Source organism: Gracilinanus agilis, chromosome 2 (genome assembly GCF_016433145.1).
Source record: "Gracilinanus agilis isolate LMUSP501 chromosome 2, AgileGrace, whole genome shotgun sequence".
Taxonomy (NCBI): Eukaryota; Metazoa; Chordata; class Mammalia; order Didelphimorphia; family Didelphidae; genus Gracilinanus; species Gracilinanus agilis.
In genome coordinates this window covers 259,280,655-259,301,061 of record NC_058131.1, presented here as the reverse complement: position 1 = coordinate 259,301,061, position 20,407 = coordinate 259,280,655, and positions in this window count along the sequence as shown.

The following is a 20,407-nucleotide window of genomic DNA, read 5'->3' as shown; positions in this document are numbered from 1 at the left end:
ATTATTCCTAATCTGACAAATACAATGAGTAGGATACAATACAATGACACTTCCAAAGAGTTGCCTTAGAAACAGACTGACAGATGAGCATTTCCTTTCCTTTGGTCCCCTCTTTAAAAAGATTGCCCATCACTGTCCTAGACAGTATGGTAACCAAGTGATAATCAAAGAATAGTGTGCTAGGGCTCATAGGCAGAGGGTATGCCTGAGCCACAGGATGGAACCATAGAAACTATATTTTGAGGACTCATTGTGCTACAGGGGAACAGTTTTTCAACAATGGCAAGAAAAGTGGGGGTGGAAGACTATTAAAACAACAACAACAACGAAAACCCATTCATTTTCTAGTAAAATGTCTTCCCCCTTAGCCTCCCTCTAGAAGGAAAGCTTATTTATCAAGAAAGAACAATAGCTTTGGGATTTTCTCATGAGTTAGGTTTATGGTAGGCAGGCATTCACTTAAAATCTTTTATTAGGCATAATTTGATATGAGTTTAATTAATAGTTATGAATTTATGCTATATTAAATCATACTAGTTATAATTTCAATAAACAAGGCAAAAAATTGCACAGAGCATCAAAATGTGTATTCACTTATTTTTTTAATACCAATTAGCTTTTCACAAACTTAAATCTTCCACCACATTGCACAAGTACAACATGAAGAAACACGTGTAATTACTAATTTTAAAGCTTCTGAATAGGTAATTCTGTGGCTTAGTCTTAATAATGAGTCATCATTGTTAGAGAAAAATAGGCACTCAACCTACTGACATAGACATGACATCCAATCATTTTGTAATCTCCAGGAGAAAGAAAAAGAGAGTTAAAACCCTCTTTTAGCCAATTCTATAACTAGACAAAGGTAACTGAGCAAAGAGAACATATTATCAGAAGAAGAACAAACAGACCTGGCTGTTTCTAAATTGAAAGGTACCAATAGCTGACAAAAACTGTTCCCACCCACTTGGGTTAGAAGTGAAGAAGCGAAGAACAGAGATCATCTGCAATTATTCATGTACCTTATATATTTCAAAAGTCAGGCTTTACCTAATCATTATGGAAAAGCATTTAGACTGGATCCCACAAAAAAAACAGGAAAAGAAAAAACGAACTCTTTTATTAATTAACCCATTCTCTCCATCTTCTTTATTTTTTCAAGTCTGAAGCCCTCGTAAAGATAATTTCATATGTAAAATGAATAAGTTTTCATTCCTTGGCTTGGAATATATATTATTTTGCTTTTCCTGAAATTCAATTTCAAGAAATAATTATGAATAGTCCCTCCACTTGATTTCTTTGGTGCAGTTAGGTCCTCCATTAATGCTATGTGGAATCCCTCCATGCCCAAGTAGAGAGAAGAAAAAAAAAAGGTGTCCCTTAGAAGTCAACTTTCAAAGGATGAATCTCTCTTCTATGGTAAACTGAAGAAAACAATTATGCTAATTACCTCATGCTTACACAAGATTTTCCAGCATTAAGGGATCTTCAAGAGTTTTTGTTCTGAATAGGCAGCACCTTTGAGAATCTATACCATAGAGATAAAGTAGAGCCTAATTTCAGTGCAACATTGTCCAAATAAGACCCCCACCTACCACCAAAGTAATAGAGGACAGCTTCTGATGTATTTTAACTTATGTATTCTAACTTTAGGTACTATCAGCAATGAGACTCAAATCTAAATTATATACATATATATGGTATTTTATTATGTTATATAATTTATTTATTTTTTACTACTTATTATCATATAAATGCATTATTATATATTACATATATAATTGGTACCTTTCTCTCTCTCTCTATACACACACACACACACACACACACACACACACACACACATATTCTTAGAATCTCCAGACCTATATATACTAGATGTCAGAAGCTGAAACTATATCCAGACCAAAGGAAGACTCCAATGAAGAATATTTGAAGAATAAGAGGAATAGCTACTACTTAAATCGTGAATTGATCAAATCTTCTAGAAGTCTCCAATCTGTCCATCGGATCATGGAAAGTTCCTAGGAAAATCATAGTATCATAGATTTAGATCTAGAAGGTTCCTTGAATGCCACTGAATGCTAGTTCCCAATTTTTACTGATAAATAAATAAAGCTACCAGAGTAGGTGAGTGACATGATTAAGGTCACACAGCCAATGAGTGGTAGAGACCAAATTTAAACAGATTATCTGGCTTCAAGTCCTTAAGACTTTGCATTATGCCATACCATCTAAAATGCCTTGGTGCCATAACATATTAGAATTTGGCCTAGAAGGTCTTGTCAACATAGAAAAGACAATCTATGGAAGATCTGACAAATTCCAGATAAAGGGCTTTTTTAATATAAAATATTTTAGGATTGCAGCAAACCAATTGAGGATCAATCCTAACTTCTGATTGTTTCCTTTACTAGCCCTGGTCTCATTTCAACAGACAGTTCTGTCTATCTTCATCATTTAATTGCACCCCTGTTTGTAATCAGACTTGAGTTTGCCACGCTTAGAGATTTAGTTAAGTTTTCCCAATCTATGGGCTAGCTTTTGACTTCAACAATACAGATGCTTTTGTTCTCTTAGGTTTTTCCTATACAACTGTACCCCCACATAAAGTCTTACCAGTGATTTATTTCAACTCAGTCCAGTCAACCTTTGTTTCTCACCAAATTCCAGATAGTACCTCAGCCCTTGTCAATTTCAGACCATTAGATTTTGGTTCTGGCTCCAGTTCTCACTGACTTTGGCCACCAACCCAGTTTAAATAACATTCTCCAGTGCCCCTTATCCCAAAGCTTAAATTCATGGAAAGAGAGAAAATGAATTAAGATGGCTGAATTCATCCCATTATCTTTTAGTGGACTCACCTCAAAAGACTGTGCCTACTGATAAACCCTCCAACTTTCTTGCTTCTCCACCTACGATGATCGACACCTCATTCCACTTTTCTTTTTGGAAAATTAGTTTTGAAATCCATCTGGAGGGGTGAAAGGCCTGAATGATTTTGCTCAGCCTATTATTAGCTCACACTCTCCAGTCAGTGTGGTCAGAGTTAGGAGGCACTCAATAAATGGTAGCTGATTACACATAGCTGCTTATAGATTTCAATCAATCAAAATGCTGTGCTCCAGACTAGAGATACAAAGAATGTGATGTAGTCCTGTTTGCTCAAGCTTAAACAGACTATTTCCCTTGAGCAGAATATTGCAGTGATGGCAGAGAGCAATATAACTGAAGCAAATTTAGGGGAAATGGAAGTCAGGGTCATGTTTGTAGGAATTAAAAAAATTCATATCCAAGAAGCTAAGTACTGACAAATTCTATGTGAAGTCCATCATGTTTTTTTTGTTGTTCTTGTTCTTGTTCTATGTTTTCCCTTTGTCAGACCTATCTTCCTAATCTAGACTAAATTATTTTTATTTTCTCAGTGAACTTATTGATTCTGGATCTTAATCAATACCTCTGATGTGGACTCCATATTGTTTCTCAACAGAGAACCCTATATTATGCAGTAACTAGGTCTAGGTTCTATGTCATATATTTGAAGTCTCTAGCAACTCCCTGAGTTTTTTGACTATGGTCTTTCTCAGTTCTCTAATTTCTGGAAATATAATCTTTGAAGAATAGATGAATCATTCTTAGCAAGACTGGAAGGAAAAGAAGATTGCCTTATTCACAGGAGTAAGAAAGCAATGCAGATGAAAGAGTAATGGTGTCAGAGGTAGTGGGTTTAAAATCCAGTCTAGAGATTTACCTGGATGACTTTGGACAAGTCATTTAAATTCTCTATGCCTCAGATGCCTCATTTTTTAAATTAATAGACTGAAGACTAGATGATCTTTAAGGTATCTTCAAAAGTTACATACTAGGACATACAGGTAGATCTTTCTACCTACAGATATATAAAATATGCATATTTACATAAAATATATAGGCAGGAAATATACATTTAAAATAATGAAAGATTTTCAGAAAGCACTAGTTAAGTATCGTTCAGAGGAGAGAGCCTACTGTAGTTTAGGATGGTCAGGATAGTTTCACGAAGATGATAAAAGATGAAAGATGGTTAAGATTCAGATATGAGGAAATTGCCAAGGGCCTGGGAGAGATTTCTTTTTGAGGAAATGATTATTTAAACCCATCTTAGGTTAAGAGAGAAAAGGCATAGCAAGAGGACAGTGATATTCCTAGCTTTTTGTTAAGGTTTTAGAGTATTTTAGGAAAAAAAATGTTGAATTCTAGTTAGGATAGGTTCTACTGAGACATATTTTGCCAGTCTGACACCCTACCCACAGGAACCTTCCAAATCTTCAAAATTTGAAACCACTTAAAGATGAGAGATTTTGATTTTTTTAAACCCTTAACTTCTGTGTATTGGCTCCTTGGTGGAAGAGTGGTAAGGGTGGGCAATGGGGGTCAAATGAATTGCCCAGGGTCACACAGTTGGAAAGTGTCTGAGGCCGGATTTGAACCTAGGACCTCCTGTTTAGACTTGACTCTCAATCCACTGAGCTACCCAGCTGCCCCCCATGAGAGATTTTGAAAGGATAACTAGGTAAGAATATATTGCTATGGTAGTAACTATAGTCAAAGGTATTCTCTATTTTCATGCTCGGTATCAAAAAGCATTTAGTAAGTGGCACCATGTATTAGCACTGAGCTAAGAGATAAGGTTCCAAGAAGAAACAAGAAAAAAAAATCTTTGTCTCCAAGGAGCTTATATTCTAATAAGAGTACACAAAGCTTTGGAAAGGGCAGGTGGGCAGGGGTAGGCAGTGTAAAAAAGATGGGCACCAGGGATGTTAAAATATAATCTAAATGATTGTGGGTACACACACTGGGTTGAAGAAGAGACAGGACCAGGATAGGGAGACCAGAGTACACAGCTAAGCTGCTGCTAACTGTCAAGAATGGCTGTTGGCCAACTGTCACCCAGCTCACCTCTAGGCCAGAGTCTTTGAAACCAGCAGGCAAGGTAAAAGGTTTTAACAGTTTTAATTATGTTCAACTAAATAAAGGTGGGATAAGGTATTCTACACTAAAACCTAAATGGCAAAACCACAGGGCAAAGGGAGGACTTGACTTCTCTAATCCTAATTGACCTAGGCCAGGCTGGGCATAAAGGAGCAGTAATGGAGTCACTGGAAGGCAGTTTCAAACCTGGTTTTAGCCATGTTTGACCAGCACAGCTAAAGGGCCTGTGGGCGGCTTTGAGGGTTTCTCACAGTAATCCACAGATGATCTCAGGATGCCAAAAGCCAAGGTGATCCAAGGTATCCAAGTAGAGAGAGTGTGCTTGAGATGCTGTCCACCAGATCCCAAACTCCTCCTCCACTTGGGGCTGCTCTGTAGTTCTTGTCCACTTGCTAGATGCCACCATCACTCAGGATCCCAGGGAATCAGGATGCAGGTCTGAGATCTCAAGGGCTAGCAACAGTTTGTGCCAACCACTAATGGAGTCTTTCTCAGGGCACAAGGCACTTCCTGCTCCTTCATTCCATCTTGGAATGCTCCAGTCCTTCCTGCTAGGTCCATATAAACTGCTAAATAAATCTTCCTCATAACAGCACGGATGGTTAAGGGACAAGGTAAGAGTCTGGTTTTCAAACTGCCAGGAACCAAACAGAATCCTGGATTCTAGGCAAGATAAAGCTCCCAGAGGCAGAGTGATAAATTTCATAGCCTAAGAGCAATGTGACTTTTAAGGGAGAAAAAATACTTTCGTTTTTCTCCTCTTCATTATACATTCCCTCTTTCTTCATTAGATAGCCTCTTGTGCAAAGAACCTGGGAAAATTGCACTGATGGAGTATTATATTTTACTTCCAAATATGAATTTAATCCAACAACACACATTAATCCTACATTTCTAATGTGACTATGACAAGATATGTCCAAATTAAGGTTCCTGGGAGATGAGCTTTTTGCCACAACCAAAAGTGGCAGAGCTTAAAAATGAAGAATGAAAGGCTATTCTGCTTTACATTTTTTAAATCCCTTCATTTGGATTGAAGATAAAAGCGGAATTTTAGTTTTCCTAAATATCTCTACAAGAAAGGCTCACAATAACTGAAACAGTTCATGTTCTCTTCTTTGGTGTTTACCCAGAACATCTATCAGAGGATTCTAAAGGTAATCGTAATGCCTAAACTGTTCTCTCAATAAGTCTAGAAACCAATTCATAATTCTGTATACATAAGTGATTTAATTGAATCCAATGTAAATGAAGTTTCAAATAAACTAATGTGTGTAAAATACTTTAAAAATCTTATAGCTCTTCATAACATGAATTATCTATCATTATTGTTATTATTGATATTACCACAGGTATGCAATTTTGAAGCCAGGCCAAGCAAATTAATGAAAATGCCTCAAGTTAAGGATAGAAGCATGTCAATCAATAAGTCAATGAATACTTATTAAGCAACTACTACATTTCAGGCATGCTAAGTGATGAAGATACAAAAATAAAAATGACCCTTGACCTTAGAGGCAGCTTAGTGTAAGGGATAGAGAGTGAGTTTAAGAGCCAGAAAGACCTCCAGCTCAAGTCTGGCTTGAACATATGGCTTCATTTCATGGGGGAAAGAATTTCTAAAATTCTTCAGGTTCTAGGAATTTCTCTAAAATAATAATATGCTAACCTTCACCTCTGAGTTTCCTTTGCTAATGAAGTCACAAGTCTTCTTTAGCCTTGACCTTATAATTTATAAGGGCATATAAATTAGTAACATAAAATGGTAACTTTGAGAGGGTAAAAAGCCCTGTAGGTTGGAAGTATCAGGAAAGAATTTGAGGGGAAAGGGAACAAACATTTATTAAGCACCTATTATATGCTAAGCAATGCCTTAAGTATTTTACAAATATTATATAATTTGATCCTCACAACACCCTGGGAATTAGGTACTATTATTATCATCTCATCATCATTTTATACCAACCAACAGAGGTTAAGTGACTTGCCCATAGCTACACGCTAGGAATTATATGAGACTAGTCTTAAATTCAGTTCTTTCTAACTCTAAGCCCAGCTCTCTATCCACTGCATCATATAGCTATTTCAGGTACAAGATAGCACTTTGATTGAGGGAACTAAGGGTCCTACAAGTATCAGAAGTGATTTTCTCTCTCTCCAGTGTTGCCCTTTTTGTATACTTCATCTTTCAGTGACCTGGAAGTCAAATACTGCTGAGTAAATTCAATGAACTAACAAGACAGGAAGCAATAATTCAACAGGCACTGCTCCCCTGGGCAGCCCAGGCAAATTAAGAAACTATGATTGGTTCCTGAGATGTGACGTGTGAGAGTTAGTCGGTGGAGAAAAGAATTTATAAGTTGAGACTGGCAGGAAGATGAGGTTTTTGGCATGTGCGTGGAGAAGCAGAGTGGACTCTTGCTGGGTTGTAGCTACAGACCCATTATGGCTTGTGCAGATTAGAAAGGTTAAGTACTTCTCTCTTACATTTTCCTCTCTTTACTATTGATTTAATAAAGTTATTAATATACAAACAGTCTCATAATTTTACATATTACCCAAGGCAGAGGTGAAGAGGGAGGGAATTCTGGGCAAATAAAATAATCTCATTCACATTGGTGAATAAAGACATGAACTCTTCCAAAATGCTCTAGAATTTTGCATTATGTGAAATAAGAAGCCAGAGAATTAGGAAGAGAACTTTCAAGCCAAGGAAAACTTCTTTCCCAATTAAGGTTTTGTGCCTACATTTTTTTTAAATCAGAAAGTGGTTAAATGGTTCTGTTTACAATTAAAACTTTAATTTGGATTCAAGTGGAATATAAGTTCCTGGATGGCATGGACTATTCTTTGTGATTTCTTTTTGTTTTTGTATTCTCATGTACTCCTAGAACAATGCTTCAAACATAGGAGATTCTTAATCAATGCTTATTCGTTGAATTGAATTTTTGGAATGACTTCATAAAAGAGTAAAAAGAATCTAAATTGTCTTCATTATTCCATGAAGGCTGCAATCCTCCTGTTATCCTGATTCTGTCACTGAAATCACCAGGGTTCAAGAGAGGAGACAATTCTTATAGTCTAAAAAGATAAATGAGAGAAGTGTGCCTATCCCTCCACATACTGGTGGCATTTATTATGACAAAATGAACATTATTTTGCATACTTAGAAGCCAAGTTATAACAGGTCCTTAATCTCCAATTCCTGAAGGATACAGGAGTTATCAATTCTATATTCTTTGAAAAGGGGTGTAGCTTCAAATTCATGGATTTTTAAAGCTTTGATAAATGAGATTTCATACTGGATAGGTAAATAGAAATGGGCAAAGGATATGAGCCTGTAATGTATAATTCATTATAAGTGCCACAAAATACTAGTACTGAGAGAAAACAAATTATTGGCCCCTTATGCAGGGACCATGAGAAGATGATCAATATTTCATTCTATGGTACTCTTCAGACATTTGAATAGCTCATCTGTCCTATTTATGCCAGCCAAAATGAATTCAACCTATCAGTGGCAAATGTATTTTTAATGCTCTCGTTACCTTGTATGGAGGAGGCAGCTAAAAAGTCCATCTATATACTGGGGGCATCCTTCATTCCATTACAGACTGTTCATAAACTGTTTATGCTCAAATAGACTTTTCCTATTGAAAAAATAAAAGCTTCTGTGCATTAAAAAAAAGAATGAAAGAAAAAGCACTCAATGGGAGTCATTTTGTTTGTTCTTCCTAGATGGTCTCAAAATTCTGGTCCTTACTTTTCAGTTTTTATATCTGAATAGAAAATTGTTGCTTACACATGTACACATGTGCATATATATACATGTACTCAAAAACACATGTGTATTTCAAAATTTTGATCAAGTCTTTTGGTATATTTGAGAAAGAAACATGAGATGCCCATTTGATTTCTATAGATTTCCTATTTACAAAATCCTTTCTCACCCTCAGGTTTATGAAATTGAACTAATGATGGTGATGATAATAATAAGTAGCATGTATATGCAGATTTAAGCTTTGTGAAGCAAATACAAAGATTACATCATTTATGAATTTATCATTTACAAATTCAAGTTAGAAATATTATCACATTGTATCCATACCACCACACTGTTATCATTTCCTTTAGCTAAATGAAGAAACTGAGGCTCAGACAAGTTAAATGCCTTGCCTACAGTCACACAGAGAGAAAATATCTACAGTCTAATTGAACTAAGGTCATACCAACTTCAGGCTCTGTGTTCTATCCACTATGCCAACTGCTGAATTTGCTGTGGTCTATAGAGCAATGTGCTGAGGAACTACAAAGTCTTGATATACAATAGTCTTTGTCCTTGTGGAACTTCCTGTAGAAACTGAAATCCAAGCACTTCCCAAGGGTCCCATGAATAGATATCAAGGTGTCTATCAACATGAATGAGAATGAGTACATTTTTTATGTGATAGAATTAGTTTCCTTTACTTTAAGTATTTAAAAATACTATCCCCCCCAAAATAAAATTACTATTCCAAGTTGTGATCCATAGGTTTCCCTCAGATTGCCAAAGGAAAGAGATCCATGATACAAAGAGGTTAAGAACATCTGAACTAGAGGACCATGACCTGCATTATAAAATGTGAATCAGGATTCATTTTCTTGCATCACACTTAGGGAGGGTTGGGCTGGATGACCTGTGAGTTCCCTCATAGTTCACCATCTACCAGATCCCTGAGCACTGCTTTGTAGGAGAGATATTCCCAGCAAGAATTTCAAGGGTAAGGAAGGAGATCATAGCATCCCGAGGAGGGTGTGAGTACAATGAATGCAATTGCAAAGTTAGCTCATTCAGCATTACCTTTGTTCCTGACCCCAAACTCAGATAAACTCTCTCCACTTGCTCAATTTCATAGGCAAGTCACTTAATGTCCCCGACTGTAACCACTTTAAACATCTTTCCCTTTTAGATGAAGAGAACTTTCTATCTCCCATTTACTGATCTGTGCTCACTAATGTCAGCTGTGTTTTCTTTTATTGTGCTACATCTGATAGCACGTGGCATCATTACATTCCTTCTCCTACTCCAATTTCTGTGACAGGGCACTGTATAAAAACATTTTAAAGATCTTAGCACATTGTGTACTGATTTCTGAGCCACATTTATCTATTTATTAATCCCCGCTAATGGAAATGGGATCAGTGAATGTGACTGAGGAATGGAGGAGAAAGGTATCTTTAAGTAGAAAGTTTCCTAAGCTAAACCTAAATTTCCATGAGCTAAAAATATTAGATTAAATGGCCCTGCTGCTTTTCTAATTCATATATGAGAGGGATTTTATTCCCCACTGGCTATGGGAAATGAGAGCTTTGCTTCACTCTTTTATTGTTCTAAATTTACCCTTATTTATTTTGAGGGCTGATTATGGTTTGTCAATCAGAAAGAGATTTAGTAGATAATGTTTAAAATTATTGCACATCATACTCAAAATGACACTAAGGTTATTCATTTCTTTTAGCAAACATCTCTGAGGCAGTTATTTTGAGGACTAAGTAGTAGCAAAATATTTCTTTACTATGTAAATGAAAGTGCCAGAGCAGATATATCTATATGCCTACTTTAATAGAATGTTTGCCTATATCTTCATACACATCGTACCTACTCCAGGAAAGGTTGCAGTCATCACATCAAAGTGGCTATTAGTTATATTTGGTGGAAATAGCAAAGTTGTTGATTATTCTTATCATGGAGTATTAGCTTCTCTGCCTAGTGAAGGAAAATGTTTGTCCAAGAGGTAAAACTAGAAATAGTTCTTAATTATCACTCAAGCTTAAAGGAACTCCTTTATTGTTCTTACAAATTAAATCTAAGTTCCACTGAATGAAGTCTTGGGCTGAGGCAAAGATAGAAAGAGGCTTGTAGTCATGAATATCAAGGTTTGAATCTTATAGCTAACATATACCAGCTGTATATCTGTGATCAAATTTTTTAAAAGACCTGGATCTTTTTTCATATGCAAAATGGGGACAATTTGGGTTCTTGTGAGAGAAGTTCTACATGAACCTTAAATGTTATTTGAATGTCAATGATGGCAGGCAGAACGTTGTTGCAGTGGGCATGGATCCAGAAGCAATTCTTGCACTGACCCTGATTTTTACTATTCTATAACTGTGGGCAATCAGTTAACCTCCTTGAGACTCATATTCCTTCAGTGAAATTAGGAAATGATACCTTAATTATCTGTATCACAGAACTTTCATGAGGAATATGCTTTGTAAATATGAAAGTTCCATAAAAATGAGATTTATTATTATGGTACAATCCTCTGCTAATGTTCTGTTCTCATGTCTCATTGCATGTGCTTAAGAACCTAATCTCTTGCAGGTCCTTTTGAGATATAAAATATTTGATTATGAATCTGGTGATAGACTGTATACATCTGTTGCCTGAAGAGAAGGTCATCATTGGTTAGACCCAGATCTATAATAATTTTTCTTATTGATTTGTTTTATTTTGGGTGACAACATCTCGCAACGACTACCTTCTCCCAACAGAAAAGTTATGATGTGTATTGCTGGAGGGAACATAACTCTGTAGATTTAAGCATGAATACTTAAATTATTGATATATATTAGGATGTGTCATTTTTATCAAGAAGGAGGTTAAGAAAACATTTGATCATTTGAAATGAAGGTTCCTCTGGGAGCCAAGAGTATGAGAGAATTTCTCAAAGTCAATTAAGCAATAAGCAGTTATTAATTGCCTATTATTTGCCATGCATTATGCTATGTAAAAAAGGATAAAATGAAAAAATGAAGCAATCCCTGATAACAATACTACTGGGAATGAGAGGACAATCAGTATGTAAATAAGCCTATGTAAAATAGTTCAATGTAAGTACAATAAAAGTTTTGGGGGAGGCAATACAGAATGAGGAAGTGAAAAGCACTTCCTACAGATAATGGCATTGGAGCTGAGTTCTAATGCCTTCTATCCCTACAATTATGAGACAGTAGGAATATGAGAGGCTAAATGTCCTATTTTTTTTTCATTTTGGCTATTTAAGATTGTAGGTATTTCTCTTTTGTATACTTATTTTGACTTCTACCTTCATGATTATATTTAAAAACTAAATTATATACCCTTTAAAGGCAGAATTTTTTCCATCTCTATGTACTCTTTAATGCCTAGTAGAGGATCATTGCACACACATAATAGTCACCAAGTAAATGCTTATTGAACAGAATTGGATTGAATGCTGAATTCGTTTGCTTTTGTTTTCTTCCTAAGTATATGATAAGAAAAAACATACTCTTCTAGTAAAATCATGTAAAAACTCTCTGGGGTTTTATGTTTTTTTCTTAGTAAAATGAAATTAAAATTGCCACTTAAGTGTCTGAGAATCAGTAAATTTTGGATTAAATAATAGAATTTAGAACTAGGAGGAAACATAAACATCATCTTGTTCTATCCTTTAATTTTATAATTTTAATTTTAGAAATATAAATGAGACCCTATGAGGTAAAATGATTTAAGAAATGTCACATAGTAGGTAGGAAGTAGCAGACCACATATTCAGAATCAGGACATTTTATTTAAAATCATGTGGCTTTTCTCACTTTCTTATGCTATTTAGGTTGGATAGCTTTGATATCCAATCTTTTCTTGAACAACTATATTCTAAACACAAAAATATGATTTTGTTAGTGGAGGAGAGTGACTAATACTTTTCATCATGCCCTTTTATTTTGTCTTTAGAAGCTACAATATACTTATTTCTAGGAGACTTGGCATAAATGGGATTGAAGACACTTGTGTCTTTAAAGAACTTTCTATTTCTTATCATGGGAATACAATTTCTACTGCTGAGTCATCTTGCATAGAGACCAATGACTTCTGGGCCTTTGGATACTTGCAATTTCTAAGCTCTTGGTCCCTTTGCAATACTTACTGAAATGAGCAGGAACAAAGCACAGTTTATCACAGTCATGCTAATGAGTCTGCAATTCACTGGTCCTTGGCATGGTCAATACTCATTGGAGGCTGTCATTCAATTCTTGTGTTTGGGCCTTGGTTGAAACTCCCATGGCTGTGGAACATTATTGATTGAAGAAAATGCTGAACGTTTTCTCCTTCCTATGCATGTGAAATGCTTTAGGGGATATTCCTATTGGTTTTATTTCACTTCTGGCCAAAATCAAAGCAGGGTACTTTTTTACTGTATGTGTGTAGTTTGTATATGTGCGTCTGTATGTGTGTATGTGTGTTTTTAATGTAGCACTAGTTCAAATCTGAATGAAATATCTTTTTAAGGATCTAATGACACAGAGGAAGCAATAGTAGATAAAAGAAAATGGATAGACTGCAAAACCGCATCCAGGGGAAAAGTAATTTTCTGAGATTCTAAATAAATTGCTCTCTAATTCACAAATAATGCAGCCCATATTGGGGCCGTCATAAAGAACGATTACTAGATACAGCATCCAGAATTCATAATAAAGGAAACCAGAATAAGAAATTACCAAGGAAAAGCTGAGCCGTGAACAGATGAAACCTATAATATGCAACTGCTTTCTTTCATAAAGTCCTAGCCAAAAATGCAAAATAATGAGATATCCACTCCTTTAAGGAAAAAAAAATGAAAAAAGGGAAGGAAAAATCCATTAGAAAAATTCAGAAAGTAGTATATGTATGTTTTTGAAGTTCAAAACACTCTTTTTGCCTCTATGGGTAAAAGGAAAAACAATGGGTTTTGCATGGTTGCTCATTAATTTAGAGTTACGTAAATATTACAAAAGGAAGAGATAAAAAACAATAAGATGAAAAATGAAGAAATAGAACATCTTTGAAGTACAACCCCACCATCTTATCTCCTACCTAAAAATGCTTTTGTTTTCCTCCCAAGTTTCAGACTCAAAAAGGGCAGCCCTAAATATGAGAAGATGCAGATGGGGCAAGCCATCTAACAAAGGGAATTCACTTTCTTAAGTGCTCTTCTTAGATTTATTTAGCTGAATATTAACTACCTTGTTTATGAATAATTAATTGGCCATTTTATTTTTGGCTCAAACCAAATGTGCCTAAGGTTGTGCAAGTTGAGATTGCAAACTGAAGGACAATTATTTTCAGTGCTCCCTTGCCTAATGCACAAAACACACACACACACACACACACACACACACACACACACACACACACATACACACACACACACACACACACACAAACAAACAATTTACAAAGAGTGTATCTGAAATAAGGGTTGTGCAGGATCCAGAATCCTTTTGGGGTGGACAAAGCAGTTGGTTGTATAAAATTGCCTGGCACAATTCCTTGTTGACTCGCTGCAGAAGGAAATTAAATAACTCTTCCAAGAGAAAAAAACAATTTGAATTTAGAAGGTTCAGCTTCTGTAGTTCATTCACATTCTGATTTTGGCTTAATATACCTTTTTAATATTGCTGTCAGAATATGCTGCCTTATGCATAGATCTAGTCATGTCACTCTTCTACTCAAAATACTTCTGTGGCTCCCGGTAGATTAGCCAGTAAAATATTTATTACTCTGCTTGATACTCAAGGCAACATAGTATCATTGCACCTTTCCAGCCTCATTTCACACAATTCCCCTACAAATACTCTACACTAGCCAACTTGACTACTGTTTATTACTTGAATATGACCAATATTCTCCTGAGCTTTTGATCACACTGTGCCATTTCTCTGGAATGTCTTGCTATCTTCTATGCCCTCCTTCCCACCCCACCTCACCTCTTATTTACTGAGTTTTTAATCATCTATTAAAGCTCAACTCTTAAATCCTACTGTAGTATTATTTTCTTCAGGACGCTGCTTATCATCTTCATACTGTACTCTGTTTTATACCCCTTTTATGTACTTCATATGAAGTGTGGCACGGGGAAAAGTTGTCTTTAGTCAGGGAGAACTTGGTTCAAATCTTGCCTCTGACTCATACACATTCCTTAAAACTTGACTTGCTTTTATTTTGCACATGCTAATTTGTGTGCATATTCTCTCCTTCTATTGTATGTAAGCTCCTTAAGGGAAGTGGCTGTTATATTTTTATTTCTGTATTCCCACCATCTAGGGCAGTGACTGGTACATAGTAGAGAACTTAATAAATACCCTTTCATTGCTTATAAATAAGTGAGACATTTAACCTCTCATTGTTTCAGATGAAATATTCTAAATCTGTAATATCTTTAAGTTACAGAGGAGTTGCTGATCTGTATTGGTAGGATTTTTATTTTGTCCCATTCTTATTAAATTGCAGATTTAACTGTGGGAAAAGTTCATTTATGTAATATTATTACGTTATAGATATCTAAGTTTGGATAGCATACAATAAGCTCTATGTAGTCGTGGTCATTTTCTTGCTGATGTATTATATATGATAACAATATTTAATATTTATATAATACTTACTATATACCAGGCACTGTGCAACAAATTTCCAATATATTATCATAACATCCATGAGTAGGTGAGTGCTATTATTTTCCTCACTTTATGAATGAAGAAACTGCAATATTTGGAGGTAAAGCGACTTGCCCAGGGTCACACAGCTAGAAAGTATCCTGAGGCTAAATTTTAATTCATATATTCCTGACATCAGGCCTAAAGCTCTATCCACTGCACCACGTGAGTCTACAACCAGACGAGATTAATAATGTTTTGTCTAATGTGTATTGCGTGCCATAATTTAAACTCTCTATCAAAATTCTTGCATTAACTCTTATACTGGAGTTAGCTAAGCCTCCAAATCCTACAGCTCAGGATATCAAGATAGTGTAAGTTAACTGAGAAACACTTCCTTATCCTCCTACCCAATTTCTGGAAGTTTAGAGTCACATTATTCATGGCTGTCTCAGGCATAGCATGGCTACTTAGAGTACTACAATTTGCTTTATAGCTTTCTCTGACCCTTATACTTCCTCACCTTAATGATAGAAACACACACCTAATCACACACACAAAAGGGAAACCAAGCAAATTCCCTTCGTTCTCAAAGTACTTTCAGCCATTTGTATAATATAAGATCTTCAGCATCCTACTACTGTAATTGGAAATTCCAGTGTGCTTTGTTTTGTAACAACAACTCAAAATAAAATTATTTCTAAAAAAATAATTAAGGAGGAAAAGGGTATTGTTGTCTGTTTCACTTATTTAAGATGCTCTGCTGTAAGGGATTCATTGTCTTTCTCAGGTTGCTTCCCAACTTGCTATTTTCAAGGTTAGTCAGGCTTGCCAGGTGACCCCTCTTCAGTCTTTTAGGGTTTGCAAATGATGTGACCCTCCAACTCTGTTATTCACACGATATCTCCATCTTCCCCATGGGTCACCCATTTCTCCAAATGCTCATTTCAGATTCACATCAAAGCTGCAAGTAAATAGAGGGAAAGCCTAAAGGTCATATACAAACTCCAAATGTAGCTGCACTAATTGTCAAACACAACTGAGTGATGCAATGGGTAATAAATAGAACAAATGCAAATCTGTCCTTGGGTTCCTAATCATGAAGGATGCTCTAGGACAATTTGGAGATCAGAAATATTTTTTGAAAATTTCCAGGAAAGGATAGATACTAGTTATTAAAATATGATATTTTTATTTTATTTTCTATTTTTCAAACCTGTAAGTAAATATCTCAGCTTGGCATATACCCCCTCATCTCCTATTTTTCATTACCTTTTGCTATAATTGAACTAGATTTTCTCTGATCAAAGGAAAAGCAATTTTTGATAATAATATGGAGCTTTGGGAAAGAAAAGTACAGAGAACAAATTCTAGAGAACATTTTTGAGAACAAACTCTAAGTAACATCTTTGAGCCAATGTAAGTCTCAAATCCACTAGATAGCATTGTATACTTTTCATAAAATGCAAGATTAAAAAAATTTTAAAAACATTTCAGGAAAAGAAGCTTGCTAACTCCTTGAATCAAAAAAATTAACTGGGTGTAGCTGGGTAGATCAGTGGATTGAGAGCCAGGCCCAGAGGTGGGAGATCCTATATTCAAATCTGGCCTCAGACACTTTCCAGATGTGTGACCCTGGGCAAGTCACTTGACACCAGTTTCCTAGCCCTTAGCACTCTTCTGCCTTGGAACCAATATATAGTAGTGATCCTAAGATGGAAGGTAAGAGTTTAAAAAAAAATGAACTATTCCGAGAAAGTGCCATAAAGTAACTTCCACTGCATCAGAAGATCCAGAATGAAGTTTGGGTTGTAATTGATTGAATTGAAGGGGTTTGAACACATTTATTCTTAATGTACATTCCCAGTCCACAGGTAAAAAAAGGCTGGGAAAAAGAGTAAATGAATACCTAAGCTCAGAAAATATTTATGGAGACAAAGAGGAGCAAGGCACAGATTCAGTAGGGAACAGCGAGATCAAAGCAACCACATGCAAAACTTCAAAGAAAAATGGGAATTGGTCTCAAGAGCTGGAAGAACTCAAAAAGGAATTGAAAAATCAAATGAGTTAGGTGGAAGAAAAATGGAAAAAAATAAAAGTAATAAAAAGAGAAAATAATAGCTTAAAAAGCAAAATTAGTCAAGTGGAAAAAGAGGCAAAAAAATCCAATGAAGAAAAGAATTCCATGAAAAGTAGAATGGATCGTGTAGAATAGAATGGAAATGGAGCATTAAAAGGTCATGAAAGAAAATCAGCTTTTAAAAATTAAAATGGGCAAATAGAAGCTAATGCCTTCATGAGACATCAAGAAACAATAAAACAAAATCAAAAGAATGAAAAAGCAGTAGAAGAAAATATGAAATAGTTCACTGAAAAAACAACTGACCTCAAAAGTATATGTAGGAGAGGCAGTCTAAGATTTACTGGACAACCTGAAAGTCATAATAAAAAATAAAGCCCTAGCATAACATTACAAGAAATTATCCAAAAAACTACCCTGATATTCTTGAACCAGAATGTTAAATAGAAATGGAATGTGTGTAGATAGGATGAACTCTCCCCTTCCCTGTTTTTAAATTAATCAACAAAAACTGAAAACACCCCTAGTTAACACTAAGTAAGGGAGGTCTTCAAGCCACTTGCTAAAAGTGGGTGTCAACTGCAGAAGCATCTGACCACCCCTGGGCAGTGCTAAGCAAATTTAAAGACTGCAATTAGTTCCCATGAAGTGGAGGAAAGGACAAGAAGAGATGTGGAAAAAAGACTATAAAAGTCCTGAACTTCCTGTCCAAGGGGGTCTTCAGCTTGAATCTTGAACTTGGAGCTTTGGCTGGTGACCTACCTCTTGGAGGTGATTTTGTACTTGGACTTCTGCTTCAACTTAGGACCTTGGCTCTTGGACTGGCTCTGGGGTGAATGAGTAGCTGGCCTTCCTTTCCTGGCTTATGGAATATTAGTTCTGGAGAGACCTTCCCTTCTTGGAGGAGGTCATATGAGTGGAACACTGGGTCCTCTGGTAGAGGGTTAACAAGCCTTGTCAGGCTGAGCTGAGCACCGGAGCAATATTTTGTGTCATAGCCTAGACATCTTCTCTACCCTCTTTTTGTATTTTTCTACTTTCACTCTTTCCACCTCTTTGTAAATAAAAGCTGTTAAAAAGTCATTTTGACTTGAACTATAATATTTTAAATTGGCAACTACCACATTATTTTAGATTCTCATATATTCAGTCAAATCCCTAAATTTAATTCCTTACAAAAGGACCCACAGATCATCTCCAGTAATATATCCCCAAATGACAACTCTCAGGGATGTTACAGCCAAGTTCAAGAGCACTTAGGCCAAGGAGAAAATATATATGGAGGTAGAAAGATACAATTAAAATATCATGGGGCCTCAGTAAGAATTACATATGATCTGGTAGCTTCTACACTGAAGAACTGGAAGGCTTAGAATATGATATTCTTGAAAGCAAGGAAATAGGGGTTACAACCAAGAATCACCTAACTATCAAAACTGTCTATATTCTTTCAGAGGAAAATATGATTAGTTAATAAAATAGAAGGTTTCCAAGCATTCCTGAAGAAAGACATAAATACAAAATTTGAAGTCCAAATACTAAATTCAAGGAAAATATAAAAAAGTAAATAAGAAAGAGAAAAAAATTAAGGGCATCCATAAAGTCAAATTGTTTATATTCTTATATGGAATGACAATATTTCTAACTCTTTCAATTTGTATTATTATTATAGTATTAGAAGAAATATCCATATACAAAGGATATGGAAGCAAGCTGTTTAGGATAATATACAAAAAAAACTGGGGTGAAAAAGAGGATTGCTCTGAGAGAAAAGGGAAGAGAGGTAAAAGGGGGTAAATAATATACATAAAGAGGCAAGCAAGAAAAAAAATGTATTATAGTGGAGGGGAAGATGAAGGTGGGGATGGGCAATACTTAAACCTTATTCTCATTGGAGTTGGCTCAGAGAGGGAATAGCAGACAGATTTATTGTAAACTAGGATTCTATCTTACCCTATAGGGCAGGGGTCAGAACGTATGGCTCTCGCGCCATATCTGGCTCTTCTGAGGGCCAGATATGGCTCTTTCTGCAGGAGCCATAAAGTCAATTTTTTTTTTTCAGGTGCTGTTACAGGAGCATGCACTGTGAGTACTGTACGGCTCTCACAAAATTACATTTTAAAAAATGTGGCGTTTATGGCTCTCTGTACAGCCAAAAAGGTTGCCAACCCCTGCTATAGGGAAAGAGAAGGAGAATAAGAAAGGAGGTGGTGGAGAGTGGAATAAGTAATATAGAGGAGAGGAAATTAAAAAATCCTATGGGGAAATAGGAAAGGAATAACAAGGGTGGTGATAGGAAGGGGAGTAATTGTAGGGGAAGTGGTGGAATGATTAAAAGCAAAACACTGGTGTGTAGGAAAAGAATGAAAAGAGAAAGGCAAGGATTAAAAGGGGAAAACAAGATGGAGGGGATTACACAGATGGTAATCATAAATGAATTTAAATGAGATGAACTCAGCCATGAAAAGGAAGTGGAGAGCATAAAAGATTAAAAACTCATAATCTTACACTATGCTGTTTACAAGAAACACATTTGATGCTGGTAGACACACACAAACTAAAGGTAGGAGGATAGAGTAGAATCTATTGGACTATTGGACTTTAACTGAAAAATAAAAGCAGGAGTAGAAATTACAATCTCAGACAAAGCTAAAGCAAAAATAGAACTGATGAAAACAGTTATTAAGGAAAGTAATTCCATTTTGATAAAAGGTAGTATAGACAATGGAGAAATATAAATATTTATTATATGTGCAGCAAAAGGTATAGCATTCAGATTTTTAAAGGAAAAAGTAAAGGAGCTTAAGCAGGAAATAGACATTAAAACTACACTAGTGGAGAGGTTCGTTGGTGAACCTATGGCACACATGCTGGAGCATGCTAGAGGGGCTGCTCCCTTCCCTCTCTCCACACGTGCCTGAGGACATTTCTCACATGACC